Source organism: Pristis pectinata, chromosome 12, assembly GCF_009764475.1.
Source record: "Pristis pectinata isolate sPriPec2 chromosome 12, sPriPec2.1.pri, whole genome shotgun sequence".
Lineage (NCBI taxonomy): Eukaryota > Metazoa > Chordata > Chondrichthyes > Rhinopristiformes > Pristidae > Pristis > Pristis pectinata.
The window spans coordinates 27,352,618-27,367,866 of record NC_067416.1 but is presented as its reverse complement, the minus strand read 5'-3'; the positions used below and the strand labels follow the sequence as shown (position 1 = coordinate 27,367,866).

Here is a 15,249-nt window from a genome sequence, read left to right as displayed (position 1 = left end):
AACCCTTGATGTTCAGTAATGTCTTTGTGCTCCAAATCATGGGTGACCCTAATGCCAGTTGTGGAAGTTGCATTAAGAGTAAGAACTTCTGATGCAAGGTTTATAGAATGGCACTGCCAGGTTTCCCTTTGTAATGCCATCCTGAAACATGTTGACGTTGTAAATTTCAGCACTGCCTGCCTTTTACATCTGTTGCAAGTTCTTGAAACAGAGATTTAGCACAGCAGATGCAATTATTGCAATCAGCTCTTAAAGAGACATATCACAGTGCAAGCAACACTGTTCCATCCATCACAGTGTTGTTATTGAATAAATGGATGCTGCAATAATGGGAGAAGGATGGGATGTGCTCCCAAAGGGTCAGAGGGTAACAGAATAGATGGGTGAAGAACTGTGCCTGCAGAAGGTATGTTCTTTGGACAAGGGGGTTACATAGACCCTCTAAGAGGTTGGCAAGGAGGTCTCTGCAAGGATGTACAACCTGTGAAAACCTATATTTAAGAGAAGCAAGCAATATGGGGAAAACGCCCTTGCCTGTCAACCTGCTCCTGTGGGTAAGAGATTTTAAAAAAAATGGTAGATCCATTTACGAGGTTGTCCAGGAAGTCCTGTTGCTTGGAATCAGATCTTCAGCATCACCAATACCAACTCATCTCTTCTGAACTCAACAACTGAAATCCTCGTGGGTGGCACAGCTGGTAAAGCTGCTGCCTTACAGCTCCAGCTACCGAGGTTCAATCCTGATTTCTGGTGCTGTCTGCATGGAGTTTGCATGTTCTTACTGTGAATGTGTGGGATTTCCTCAAGGTGCTCCAGTGTCCTCCCACATCCCAAGGATGTGTGGATTGATTAATTGGCCACTGTAAATTGCCCATAGAATCAAGGGGAAGTTAATGGAACTGTAGAGGGAGTAAAAAAAATAGGATTACTGTAATTGGGTGCTTGAGGTTAGCACAGACTCAGTAGTCCATTCTGTATGACTCTATAAACAATGCCAAGCTTCACCTAATGAAAATGAGGGCCTGTGTTGATGAAATTGATCCCTGAATGTAAACTGCTACATGGAGGAATATGTTTGACCTAGTTATGTCTTTGGAACAACTACATAAAACCTATAGCCTTTCTAGGCATGCATCAGTTCTGTCTAGTCTTTAATTCTATTTGAGGGAGTCAACAAATAGGGATCAAACACTTCCACACTGGAAGGGAGAAATTTCTCAGGAAGGGGAGTATTAGCAGTTGTTTATGTCTATTCACCTTCACAATTAAGAAATTGGTGTGTTATATGAGGTATCTCAAACTGGGTAGAAAATAATGTGGAAGGGAAGGAGGTCCTCTAATAAGCAGGAAATGAAGCAATCAATCAGCCTTTATTGATGTAACTAATGTGATACTCTGCAGGCAGCTGATCCAGTCATTTAAATTCAATTCTGCATAAAAATGTCAACATTAATGCAGCAATAACAGCACGCATGATGAAAATGATTTCTGCCCTTTAATTATTAGCTGCACAACTGACATCAGAGATGGCTGGAAAAATTAATTGGAATGGAGTGCGGTTTGACGTCAATACAACAAGCAAGCGTTTAACTGATGAGTGTGTCATTTCTTTGGGCTCTAGGCTTCACAGATTTTACAATAGTTGATCACCAAATTAATCAATCTGCACAGTTCTCAACCAGCTTTGATTCTGATTTGGGACAGGTTTCTGAAAGGTGTAATTCATAAGCTTTCCAGAAAGAAAGCCTTTTCTTCCATAGTCTTTGAATAAAAAAACTCACACGCATTACAGTATGCAGAGGGAGACAGGAAAGTTTTTTCTTTCTGAATGGACAGCAGATTTGGAAGAACCTTGTGGGTGTTTTCACCACCACAATGCCTAATGCAAGTGACATGATGAAACATTTAAATGCAATTTATTTCCATCTGCCATTGTCTCTCAATGAAAATAAATACTCCTTGATGATTGCTGTTCCTTTCACTCATTTCCCCCTTTTGTATTTTTGTGACTCCAGTTTCCAGGTGCCAACATGCTGCTAACGTGGTGAAACTCGTTGAAGGGGTACTGTAAGTCACAGCTGTGTATATTCTTCACTCAAAGGAAAATAACAAAGCTGGAAAAAATAACCACCTCACTAATTATTGTCTGCTAATAAAAGAAAACAAAAGGAGTTTGCATTTAAATAAGCATTTTTACATCCTCAATAACCCAAAGTGCTTTAAAGCCAATTAATTATGTATTTAATTATGTTTAGACAAAAACAGCTGCAACTTTTTGTACTACTCCATTTATCTACCAGTCTACAACCCCCAACTCCCCAGGCCTATCACAATTCAGAAGATGAGACAATTGACTGTTTCATCTGAAACAAAGAGAAAATGCTGAAGAACTTAGCCAGTCAAGCAGCATTCCCTTTCTATGGAAAGAGAAACAGTTAATGTTTTGGGTCAGGCACTGCTTCAGTGGCTCATAACTGAGAGACGTCTGGCCCATGCCCTTATTTGGGTAGTACTATCTCATCCATGTGCTCTGTTTGACGCTGCATCAGACCCGTGGCAGCTTCAATGTGCAATGATTTACTGTTTCAATTGAATGAATGAACTTTGGATGGAAATCCTACAGGGAATTAAGTCAATATGCAGCCCAGACTCATGCCACCAGAACCACCCACTCCTTACCCAGCTCTCCAAGAGGCCAAACTCTGCTGGGCAACCTTGTACCCAAACCCAGATAATGCTACTACTCACTGCAAGGCTGGGTGCTGTCGGGACTACCTTCCTCTAAGGATGAATGCAATGTTATTCTAAACTGAGGCTGGACCTGCCCACACCTCCTTGAGACCAAACAAACCCTTCCTCTTTCCTAGCACTTGACTCGCACCTTATTTCCCCAAGAGTAGACTTGCACCTAACTCCTGAAGGCTGGCAACTCTATCGCCACACTTTTGGCTGGGCACTTGCCCTGACAATTTCCCGAGCTTTCCTAGCTTGTTGTCCCAGTTCTCCAAGGCCACATCACCCACCCCAGCTCCTGGGATGCCTTGTAATCCAACATGGGACTGAACCATGGAACGGAAGGCTGCAGGTAACAGGCCTCAGCTCCAAGTGTGGGAGGGGTGAGAACGGGGGGAGGGAGAGAAAGAGGGAGGGGTGAGAGTGGGGAGAGAGTTAAGAAAAAGAGAGAAAGGGAGGGAGAGAGAGGTAAAGTGGGGGAGAGGGGAAGGAAGGAGACTGAGGGAAGGAGAGAAGAGCGGGGATGAGGCGAGAAAGAGGAAGGAAGAAGGACAAAGGGAAAGGTGAGCGAAAGATGGAGTGGAGGGACAGGAAAAAGAACGTGGGCAAGAGGGAGGGGGAGGAAGAGAGGGGGAGGAAGACTGCGAGAGATGGGCACAGAGGAGGAATTAAAAGAAGGGAGAGCAGACAAGATGTAGGGTGAGTGGAGAAAAAAGAGAGGATGAAGAGGCATAGAGAAATAGGGGGTAGATATAGACGGGAAAGGGAAAGAGATAGAATGGAAGAGAGGGGTTTAGAAATGGAAGAAGAAAGGGGCAGTGTGAAAGAAAGTAGTGAGTGGGGAGAAAGAGGATGAGGGAGGTGAGAAAAGAGAGAAAGTAGGGAGAGGGTGAGAAGGAACAGAGGGGTTGGACAGAGGAGACAGGTGGAAAGGTGAGGGAGAAAAAGAGTGGGTGAGAGGGAAGAGAGCAAGAATAAAGGAGAATGAGTGGGAGGGGGGAGAGGTGAGAAAGGGGAAAGGTGGGAGAAAGAAGAGTAGAGAGGTGGAGATTGAAGGTGGGGTCGGGAGAGGAGGGAGAAAAATCAAGAAAGAAAAGAGGAGAGAAAGGATAGAGGAAAGAGGAGAGGAGGTGGAAGTGGATAGAGTTAGGGATAGATGAGAGAAAGTTAGGGAAAGAGAGGTGAATGAAATAAAAGGAGACGGTGGAAAAGTGAGAGGGAAACATGCAAGAGTAAGAGAGCGAAAGAGAATGGGAGGACAGACAGATGGTGGGTTGGGAAAAGAGAGAGATTGAAAGGAGGTAGAGGGAAAAAGAGGGTGGCGTGGGAGAGAAATGTAGCAGAGACAGACTGCAGATGCTGGCAAATGGAACAAGAAACAAACTGCTGGAGGAATTCAGTGTGTCACTTAGCATCTCTGGAGGCAAAAGGATGGTCGATGTTTTGGGTGGAGACCCTGCGTCAGGACTGAGAGTGTAGAGGAATTATCCAGTGTAAAGAAGCAAGAGGAAGGGGTGAGAGTGGCTGGGAGGTGATGGGTGGAACAAGATGAGGTGGGGGATGAAGGGCAGATGGATCCAGGTGACAGATGGGGAATTTTGAGCCAGAGGTTGATGGGTAATAGATAGAAACAGATAAGGACAAAAAATAGACAGAATGGTGCCAGGTGGTGGGAAGGGAAGGGGCTTAAGAAGGCCATTGTGGACAGAGCGCAGGTTCCTAAGGAACAAAGCAATATATACAGGGAGGGACAATGCAGTTTTCTGAATGTACCCAGATGTGGACACCAGTCTTCAGTCTTCCCACCTTTGATTGAATGTTGGGTCTATGTTCACTGTGATCTCCAGCACTCCCTCCCACTCTTTCTCTCAACTTGCACTGCAACCAATCTCTTCCCCACCCTGTCTCTGTCTCTGTCTCTCTCTCTCCCTCTCCCCTTACATTCCCCCCCCCCCCCCCCCCAAACTCCCTAGTCTGAGCTCTTGCCCTCTCAATCAATCCCCTGTTGGACTTTTCAAAAATTTTGTATTCCATAATTGCTTTATATAGAGAGTAAAACCACAATTAATACCCCATTCTTTTTGTAATCACACCATTAGTCTTGATTATTTTTCTAATCAACAGCACCAATTTCAAAGTTATGTAAAATGCTGATAATGTCATGTCATATTACCTTGTAACATTACATGTTAATACCAAACATGATAAAGCTTTTTTTGCAGATTTCAATAAAAAACCAAAGCCCTATATTTCTTGTATTATATTTTTAACCATGATTTTGCAGTATTCTTACATTTTGAAGTTTGCGTTCTGAATCATAGCCAGGTTTCTTAAGGGGTGGAAGCATCTCTCAAGGGTTTGAAAGCTCATATAGACAAAAAGAGTTGAAAGAATTGACCAGTTTGAAAGAATAAACATTTGTCTGAGACTCAGACATGTTGTGTGGTAGAAAGAATATTTATAACCCACTCAGGCAGAAAATCCAATCAGTCATTGTTTCAATGCAGTCCAAATAAACAGATGAGGGTTCTATGTTCTTCCTGATGAATTTAATGGCAGGAACTGCTTACCACATAAATAGAATTGTTTCTTGTCTCTTGCCAAATTAAGAAGTTGGTTTGTGATCGGTATGAAGGTCTTTAGCACCAGGCTACAGCTAGGGGGTAGAGAGGGGTGAGGAAGAGGTTGAAGGCGTGGGGATGGGTGGGCAGCAGAAGCTGGGAAGGGTCCAAGGAGCAGAGAGGAGTGCAGAGGGAGGTGGGGGGGGAAATATCTTGGAGGGGTGGAGGGTGAGAAAGATTGGGGCGGAAGGGAGAAGATCAGGCGATGTCATATAATAGCAACGAACAATCTGCTGGAAGAACTCAACGGGTTGAACAGCCTCTATGGGAGGAAAGGAATTGTTGACTTTTGGGTCCAAGGTTTCAACCCAAAAAGTTGACAATTCCCTTCCTCCCATAGATGCTGCTCTACTCACTGAGTTCTTCCAGCAGCTTGTTTCTTGCTCTAGATTCCAGCATCTATAGCCTCTTGTGTCTCCAGTGTCATATAACACATGGGGTGAGCAAGACAACACTGCATGTCTTGAGGACAAGAGGGCAATGGATTGAGGATCCAGAGAGCAGGATGATGGTAGCTGTGGAGGGTTAGAGGTTAATTTGCTGGGATATGAGGCCATCAATCGTATGCCCATCAACAACCAACCAACTCCCCACCCTGATTCTCCAGACACAGCTGAAGCAGTTGACAGATTTGTCTGCTGACCCATGAAGAGTTATTACTGGTCCACAAGCAATGTTTCTTCCAGTGCTCCTTGCCTCCTTTATACTGCTAGGATCCTGGCATTCTGACCAGATAGCGTTGAAGCTGGAACACGGTAAAAATACAAAGCACAGTCTCATTAAAATCATTAAATAAACAACCAGCCACCCTGGGGGAGACTGATCCTCTGCCTATGATAAATCAGTTGGTTTCAGATTTGAACGTTTTATATATTTTTATTTACCCCTAATCCAAATCCAGCTGTTCTTGGGCATTAAAACTTGCCTCTCATTGTGGATCAAATTCCACTTGAAAGAAATCAAATGCTAAGAGGTTAAACCACATGGAGCTAGAATTCTTTGGTATGATGGGTGCCAGCTTGCTTCCAATTCTGAATTCAAGTTACAAGGGCACATTTTTAGTACAACTTGTATCTCTTGACAATTGGGTAACATCACAGCAGATGTATCATGCACATGCTGGAAGCATGTAGTGTAAGCAGTTGGTCATGCAACACTAATTTGTTGTCACCGCTGCCTTATTGGACGGTGACGACCCACTTACCACCATTAACCACACAAAGGGAAGGTGGTATCAGGTTGTCCCCATTACTTAAAGCAATACTCAAGGACTTCTCCTTGGCACAGAAGGATAAATATTCCAGGGATCCTGATGGTTGAGGAGGTGAAGGACACAGGATTACCCTGCCTGTCTTTTAAAAATAACTTTTTAAAAAAATTTTATTTATACAGCATAGTAACAGGCTCTTCTGGCCCAATGAGCCCACACTGCCCAATTACACCCATGTTAACCTATTAACCTGTACGTCTTTGGAATGTGGGAGGAAACCGGAGCACCAGAGGAAACACACGTAGTCATGGGGAAAACGTACAAACTCCTTACAGACAGTGGCGGGAATTGAACCCCAATCGCTGAGGCTATAATAGGGTTACTCTAATCACTATACTACCGTGCCACCCCTTCTGCTGTTGCTGGGTCCAGCTGTGCCGGAGAAAGCGGATATGTTAGTGTGGATCTTGCGATGAAGCAAGGTGGTGGGCCTGCCAGCATGTGGAAGCTGAGGGATATGGGTATGAGGTAGCAGTAAGTGCTTGGTGGTATGGCAGAAGTTAAAAACCATCCAGTAAAGCCCCTGATTACAGAGGTTGTTGCTACATGAATAATGGAGGTGTATTACAGTGGACCAATGTGAGAAACTAGACTCAGAGCGTGGCCCTCTACAGCCTCCAACCTCATAGTTCCCCTACCCCGCACTGCCTGTTTCTACCTCCTACCCAAGATTCACAAACCCAACTGCCCTGGGAGACCCATTGTTTCTGCCTGCTCCTGCCCCACTGAACTTGTGTCCTCATATCTTGACTCCATTTTGTCCCCCTTGGTTCAGTCACTACCTACCTATGTCCGTGACACTTCGCATGCTCTCCATCACTTCAACAACTTCCAGTTCCCCGGCCCTGACCGCCTCGTTGTCACCATGGACATCGAGTCCCTGTACACTTCCATCCCCCATTGGGAAGGCCTTAAGGCTCTTTGTTTCTTTCTCAATAACAGACCCAACTAGTTCCCCTCCACCACCACCCACCTCCATCTGGCAGAACTGGTACTCGCCCTCAACAATTTTTCTTTCAGCTCTTCCCATTTTCGCCAAACTAAAGGTGTAGCCATGGGCACTCGAATGGCCCCAGCTATGCCTGCCTCTTTGTCGGCTATGTTGAAGAGTCCATGTTCCGAGCCTACACCGGTAACGCCCCCCAACTCTTTCTCCGCTACATTGACAACTGCTTTGGGGCTGCTTCCTGCACCCGTGCTGAGCTCGTCAGTTTCATCAACTTTGCCTCCAACTTCCACCCTGCCTTCAGATTCACTTGGTCCATCTCTGACACCTCTCTCCCCCTTCTGGATCTCTCTGTCTCCATCTCCGGAGACAGATTAACCACAGACATCTTCGACAAACCCACTGACTCCCACAGTTACCTTGACTACACCTCTTCCCACCCTGTCACTGGTAAGGACGCCATCCCCTTCTCCCAGTTCCTCTGTCTCCGTCGCATCTGTTCGCATGATGAGGCTTTCCATTCTAGGACATCAGAGATGCCCTCCTTGTTCGGTAACCGGGGTTTCCCTTCCATCACATCAATGCTGCCCTTACCCATATCTCCTCCACTTCCCACATGTCTGCCCTCACCCCCTGCCAACATAACAAGGACAGGGTTCCCCTTGTCCTCACCTACCACTCCACGAGCCTCTATATCCAACACATCATTCTCCGCAACTTCCGCCACCTCCAACTGGATCTTACCACCAGGCACATCTTCCCCTCACCCCTTCTCTCCGCTTTCTGCAGGGACTGCTCTCTCCGCAGATCCCTTGTCCACTCGTCCCCCCCCCCCACTGATAACTCCCCTGGCACTTATGCCTGCAACTGCACCAAGTGCTACACCTGTCCCTACACCTCCTCCCTCACCACCATTCAGGGTCCCAGACAATCCTTCCAGGTGAGGCAGCGCTTCACCTGTGAGTCCGAGGGTGTCATTTATCGCATCCGGTGCTCCCGGTGCGGCCTCCTGTACATCGGTGAGACCTGACGCAGATTGGGTGACCGCTTCGTCGAGCACCGTCGCTCCGTCCACCGCAACAGCCAAGGCCTCCAGGTGACCACTCACTTCTAATTCTACATCCCACTCCCATACTGAGATGTCTATCCATGGCCTCCTGTACTGCCACGTTGAGGCCAGACGCAGGTTGGAGGAACAACACCTCATACTCTGCCTTGGGAGTCTCCAACCTGATGGCCTCGACATCAATTTCTCTAACTTCCGGTAACCCCCACCCCTTCTTTTTTTTCCCCCGCCACTCCTTTGTCTTCCCTTCCTGTGGTTCCCTTCCTCCACCTTGATGACCTGCCTATCCCCTCTCCTCCCCTCCCCCATCTTTTATTCCATGGTCCACTGCCCTCTCCTACTGGATTCCTTCTTCTTCAGCCCTTTGCCTATTCTACCTGTCACCTCTCAGATTATTACATCTTCCCTCCCCCCTCTCACCTGGACTCGCCTATCACCTGACCTCACCTATCATCTGCTGCGGGTGCTCCTCCCCTTCCCCCCACCTTCTTATTCCGGCTTCTGCCCTCTTCCTTTCCAGTCCTGATGAAGGGTCTTGGCCCGAAATGTCGACTGTTTATTTCCCTCCATGGACGCTGCCTGACCTGCTGAGTTCCTCCAGCACTTTGTGTGTATTGCTCCAGATTCCAGCATCTGCAGAATTTCTTGTGACTCAGAGAGTGGTACAGCACAAAAACAAGCCCTTCAGCCCGATGAATCCATGTCGACCATTGAGCACACAGTTACACAAATCCTGTACTAATCCCATTCTCCCAATCAACTCCCCCAGATTCTACCACTCACCTACATAGTAGGTCAATTTACAGCAGCCAGTTAACCTACTGAGCCGCATGTCTTTGGGATGTGGGAGGAAACTGGAGCACCCTCTCAAACACTTTTCATATTTTATTAATTTCCTATGATAGAGAAAAAAGCCATTTGTCCCATTGAGTCTATGCCAGCTCTCAGAGCGATACCATCAATCCCATTCCCCCAGACCCTATTTTTTCCATGCCCATCAACTCTCCCTGAGTGTTCTGCCACCGATCTGCACTAGGGCTTAATTGCAGTGCCCAATTAACCCATCAACCACCAGACATCGGAATGTAGGTGGAAACAAGAACACCCAAGGGAAATCCACGCATTCACTGTAAGAATGTGCAAACTCTATACAGACAGCACTAAGGGTTAAAATCAAATCTTGGTCACTGGAGGTATGAGGCAGCAGAGCTATGTACTGAGCCACTGGCACACTGACCCCATCCTAGGACTTATCCCCTCTGGTCACTTCTGTCTGATTACAGAGTCAGAGGATCTCCTGGGCTGTCATTCTTTCCACCTCATCAACAGAGGTGCATCTGGAAATCTTCCCTAGTTTATTCTCTGCCGTGGCTTCCAGCACCAACTGCATGCATCAACCATTCCCCTTTAAGAAACACAGGCATTGCATCAATCAGCGCAGCTGGTCATAACTTGTGCAAGACAATCTCAAAACACATTCCCAAGCACTGAACAATTTATCCCTGAATGACTACGAAGAAAGAGATAATATTGACGTTTAGCAAATAAGAGTGGGTTAATTCTTGGGAGAATTGGGTCTGGCCTTTGATTTTACCCCTGGCCCCAGCATACAAGTTGTGTCACACAGCTGACTACTGGGAGATTCAGTGAGCAGCCTCTGCATTCTTGACAAACAGGGCCACTGCTGTAGGACTTAAGTTTTTTCTCTCTCTTCTCACTGTCTCTCCCACTTTCCTGCCCCATCACCCCCAGCTGACAGCATGCACTGTTTAACCAAGAACGTGGGAAGACAGCCAGCTCCTGATCTTGTGCCAGTCCGGCTCCTGAAGCATCTACTTGCACTTGCATACTACCACACTGTGCTGCTCACCACAGGCATGCAGTTCAGACGTCTGTTTTCAGTTTTCTGAAATGTTAATTGAGGTGAAGCTATTTTAAATTAGTAACATTTTAATCTAGAATCCGATCACTGACTTAGGCTAACTGTTTGATTTCCGGGAATATTATTCACCCTCAGGTTGAGGATATTGCTGGCTGCGCTTCATTTATTGCCCTTTTTCAACTGCCCTTAGAAGGCATTAGTGGCTCTTTCTCCTTGAATGGTCATATTCTTGTCCTGATGCCTCCACGAAGGTTTCAGAAAGAAATGCAGCTTTGATACAGCGCATTTACAACCAAACACATTAGATGTAGTGAAGGCTACTGTTGTAGTGCAGCAGCCAATTTATACACTGCAAGACTCCACAACCACAGCAAAATGATAGTGGACTGATAAGCTATTTTCATGATGTTTGTGTTGATGGGCTAAATGTTGTCCAATATACTTACTAGAGCCCTTTCATTCTTCTTCAAAATAGTGGACAAGATCCTGTTTGCTTTAAATAAAAAATGAGATCTTGCATTTTGTTGCATTGCATTTATACAGCTCAGAATGATTCTAAAGCACATTAGGGACAATGGAGTATATGATGTAGCCACTGTTGTAATGTGGAAAACACAGCAAGCTAAGTATTACACTGCAAGCTCCCACAAACAGCAATGTGATAATGACTAGATAATCTGCTTCAGTGATGTTAATTGAGGGTAAATAGTGGTCACGACACTATGGATAACACACCTGCTCCTCTTCAAAATAGTGTCGTGGAAACTTTATGTCCACCTGAAAAAGTAAGTCTCAATTTAATACCTCATCTGAAAGATGTAGCGTTTCCCTAGCAGTGCACTGGATTGCCAGTGTGGATTTGTATGCTCAAGTCTCTAGAATGTGCAGACCCATGGCTAATATTTGATTTTAAAGAAACCTTAATTTGGAGCTCTAGATTATTGATTTGACAATCATGAAAAAGTTGCCATAATTGTTCATCAGGATGGTGTATGGTGTTGAGTGGAATTGGAGGTGATTGTATTCACACAATATTCCTGTTCTTGTCCTACTGGGTAGAAACAGCTACAGGACTGGGAGGTGCTGCTGAACTAACCTGGATGAGTTACTGCAGGGATCCTGTGCTAGTATATTCGCAGGAAGAGTATGCAGGGGGATTGGATTTGGTAGGATTTTGAATTCAATGGTCAAGCAATCTACTCTGTGCTGGATGTAATTGGTAAATGGTAATTGGTTTATTATTGTCACGTGTACTGGAATACGGTGAAAAACTTTGCCATCCATACAGATCATTTCAAAACATAAGTACATTGAGCAGTACAAAAGGAAAAGCACAAACAGAATGCAGAATATAGTGTTGCAGTTACAGTTACAGAGAAAGTGCAGAACAGGTAGACAATAAGGTGCAAGGACCATGATGAGTAGATTGTGAGGTCAAGAGTTAATCTTTATCGTACAAGACCTTCTCCTTGTGACTGTAGTGTTAAGCATTCTATCAGACTCCTGATTTGAGTTTTACATGTGTTTTGGGGGGTGGAGGGGGGGAGTTGGTGGGAGGATCTTTTGAAGGGTCAGGAGGGGGTAATTCAATCATTTTAGAGTGGCCAGCCTCTGCCCTGCACATGTATCCATGTGTATCCATGGTGTTGATGCGGCTGTTTCCTCCAGGCTTCTGGTCAGCGGTGATCTCAAAACGTTGGTCATGGGAGACTTGATCATGTTGGCACCTTTAAAGATGGCTGTATACTTTCGTGCCGAAGATGGATATTACCTGGCAGAATGAAGAGCAGCAGTCAATTATCTAGTCAAACAAGGATGTCAGCTTGCTTGAGTTGCTTTGTTAGTAAAATTGTACTAATTGGAGCTGAATTCTGTAGAACTAGTAGCGACAGGCCTGCTCCTGATTCCAGAGGGAAATTCATTAGAGAAATGGTTGAAGATGTTTGCTTCATTAATAACAGTACAAAGAGGAAAAGGTGCTTAACCACACAAAGGTACAATAAAAATTTCAGTGAAGAACCGTATTTGTCTCAAAGACACGATGGTCATCAAATGTTCCATCTGATGGAAACTTCAGGTATCATCATTAACTTTTCAAGAACGTGGAAGAAGACCATAAGATATAGGAGCAGAATTAGGCCAATCGGCCCATCAAATCTGCTCTGCCATTCGATCGTGGCTGATTTATTTTTCCCTCTCAAACCCATTCTCCTGCCTTCTCCCCGTAATCTCTGAAGGCTTTACTAATCAAGAACCTATCAACTTCTGCTTTAAATATACCCAAAGAATTGGCCTCCACAGCCGTCTGTGGCAATGTATTCCACAGATTCACCACCCCCTGGCTGAAGAAATTCCTCCTCATCTCTGTTCTAAAGGAACATCGTTTTATTCTGGGGCTGTGCCCTCTGGTCCTAGACTCTCCCACTACTGGAAACATCCTCTCCACGTCCACTCTATTCAGGCCTTTCAATGAAATTTCAATGAGATTCCCCCCTCATCCTTCTAAACTCCAGTGAGTACAAGCCCAGAGCCTTCAAACTCTCCTCATATGTTAACCCTTTCATCCATGGGATCATTCTCATAAACCTCCTCTGGACCCTCTCCAATGCCAGCACATCCTTCCTTAGATATGGGGCCCAAAACTGCTTACAATACTCCAAATGTGGCCTTATAAAGCCTCAGCATTACATCTTTGCTTTTATATTCTAGTCCTCTTGAAATGAATGCTAACATTGCATTTGCCTTCCTTACTACCGACTCAACCTGCAAGTTAACCTTTAGGGAATCCTGCACTAGGACTCCCAAGTCCCTGTGCACCTCTGATTTCTGAATTGTCTCCCCATTTAGAAAATAGTCTACACATTTATTTCTTCTACCAAATATGCTTCCCTACGCTGTATTCCATCTGCCACTTTTTCGCCCATTCTCCCAACCTGTCCAGGTCCTTCTGCAGACTCTCTGCTTCCTCAATACTACCTGCCCCTTCACCTATCTTTGTATCTTTTGCAAACTTAGCCACAAAGCCATCAATTCCATCGTCCAGATCATTAACATATAACGTGAAAAGTCAATGTGGTAGATCCAGAGAAAAAAACCCACAAGATTAAGTTACAAATGAGGTTCACCATTTGGATCATTCAGCTTATCCCTTCAAAGATATCTACAAACCCATGCCTTCAACCCCATTGCACCACAGCCACCACACCCAGAGCAGGCTTTAACAATGAATGCAGGACTGCTCCAGTGAGATCTAAAGGGGACCTGACTGATCAGGTCCAAAGCCGCAAAGTCCAGTGGGTAATCACCTATTGGTATTCACTTTAAACTTTATACTTATCTCTTATAGTTAGTGTCTTTCAGGCTACCCACCCCAAACACCTCTCCTCACTCAATTGCAACCCCAATTCACCCGCTCTCCACCAAATACAAAATAGAACCTCCCCCACCAGCAGCTGACTGTGACACCCCTCCCCTCTCCCATCACCCCTATCTGGCACAACCCTTCCAATCAATTCTGACTGAGGCTCTGACCCTCTCTCTCCAGGCTTCTCCCTGTGGTCTCAGCCCAACCATGACCAGCAACTTATTCCCGTTCCTCCTCCCACTCCATAATGGCTTTGGACTTCAGGTGCAATGGAATTTTGCTGTCGTGGTGGGACCACAGAGGGAAGAAGGGTTCCAGTGAATAAAATATCCATGGCTCATTTCACAATGTGTGTTTAGTCCTTTCCTGCCTCTAAGCCCATTCTTTTTTGTTATGCTTCAACAATGAAGCATTGCTAAATTTGTATGCAGTGTTATAACACAGTCTGACTGTACTGAAATTGCAACCGCCAGTTTTCTCATGGTAACATTCTGAATCCAATCAAAGCACTATATTGTGTTTGTGATTTATTTTTAAGTCAATTAACAAGGATAACTTTATATCAGCCAGGACCTGCTTCCTGCCTGAGGATAATAATCCTAACTGGCATTCATACTCGGAGAACAATTTGCTAAGATTATTGACAAATAATTTTAAGTTGAACATTTAGCAGCATTTCCACTGTTATAGTCGTACCAACTTTTCCGCTAAAATTATTTCTTGACCTTGGAGCTGAAATTCCTTTGGCACATCAGCAGCGCTGGGTATTTTACTTGGCGATTGGTTGTTCCCGTCCTTAAAAAATTGAGAAGCAAGACAACCAAGGAAATTGGTCCCTTCGCACTAATATGACAAGACTGGCATGCTGGAAGTACCAGCCTTGCCCCAAAAGGAAGTGCAGCAGTCACAAGTAAATAAAGATTGGCATTGGACCTACTAGAGAGCAGGAGGGGAAGAGAGAAGTTGGTGGAAAGAGAAAGAGGGGAGAAGGGAGGGATAGTGACAAGTGATGACTAGAAATGGCCCATAGTTTAACATAAGCATAGGAGAGTTGTTCCTCCTCTTTCTGGCTCCATGTTCAGTTTTTTTTACTTCTTCCAGTTTGGCTGTTATCTGCTTTGAAAACTAACCGCAGCATTTACAGCATCTGCTGTGGTCAGTTGTAATTCATTATCTGAAGGTAGAATTGGCATTTGGCCTATTTCTCATGCAAGTTGATTGCATTGCAACTTTACAGAACCACATAGCACCCTAACTAATATGGTGTCCGGCAAATACTCGGGAAGTAATGAGCGCACACTGCAAACTACTAGGTGTTGGAGGGCAGGCATTCATAATCCCATTTAAAGTCACTGATTCTCAACCCA

At 45.1% G+C, this 15,249-nt stretch overlaps 1 protein-coding gene across 2 annotated transcripts in view; it reads right to left on the bottom strand.

The window, feature by feature from the left end:
- The window catches only part of pwwp2b (PWWP domain containing 2B), a 177,017-nt gene that overhangs the window by 37,453 nt on the left and 124,315 nt on the right, over positions 1-15,249 (bottom strand). Inside the window, exon 4 of one of the 2 annotated variants that reach the window (XM_052027798.1) lies at positions 12,043-12,289. The exons of the other annotated variant lie outside the window; for it this stretch is intronic. The gene's annotated coding sequence lies outside the window, so the exon portion shown is untranslated. Of the gene's footprint in view, positions 1-12,042; positions 12,290-15,249 lie in introns of those variants that run through there. 2 annotated transcript variants of the gene reach the window in all.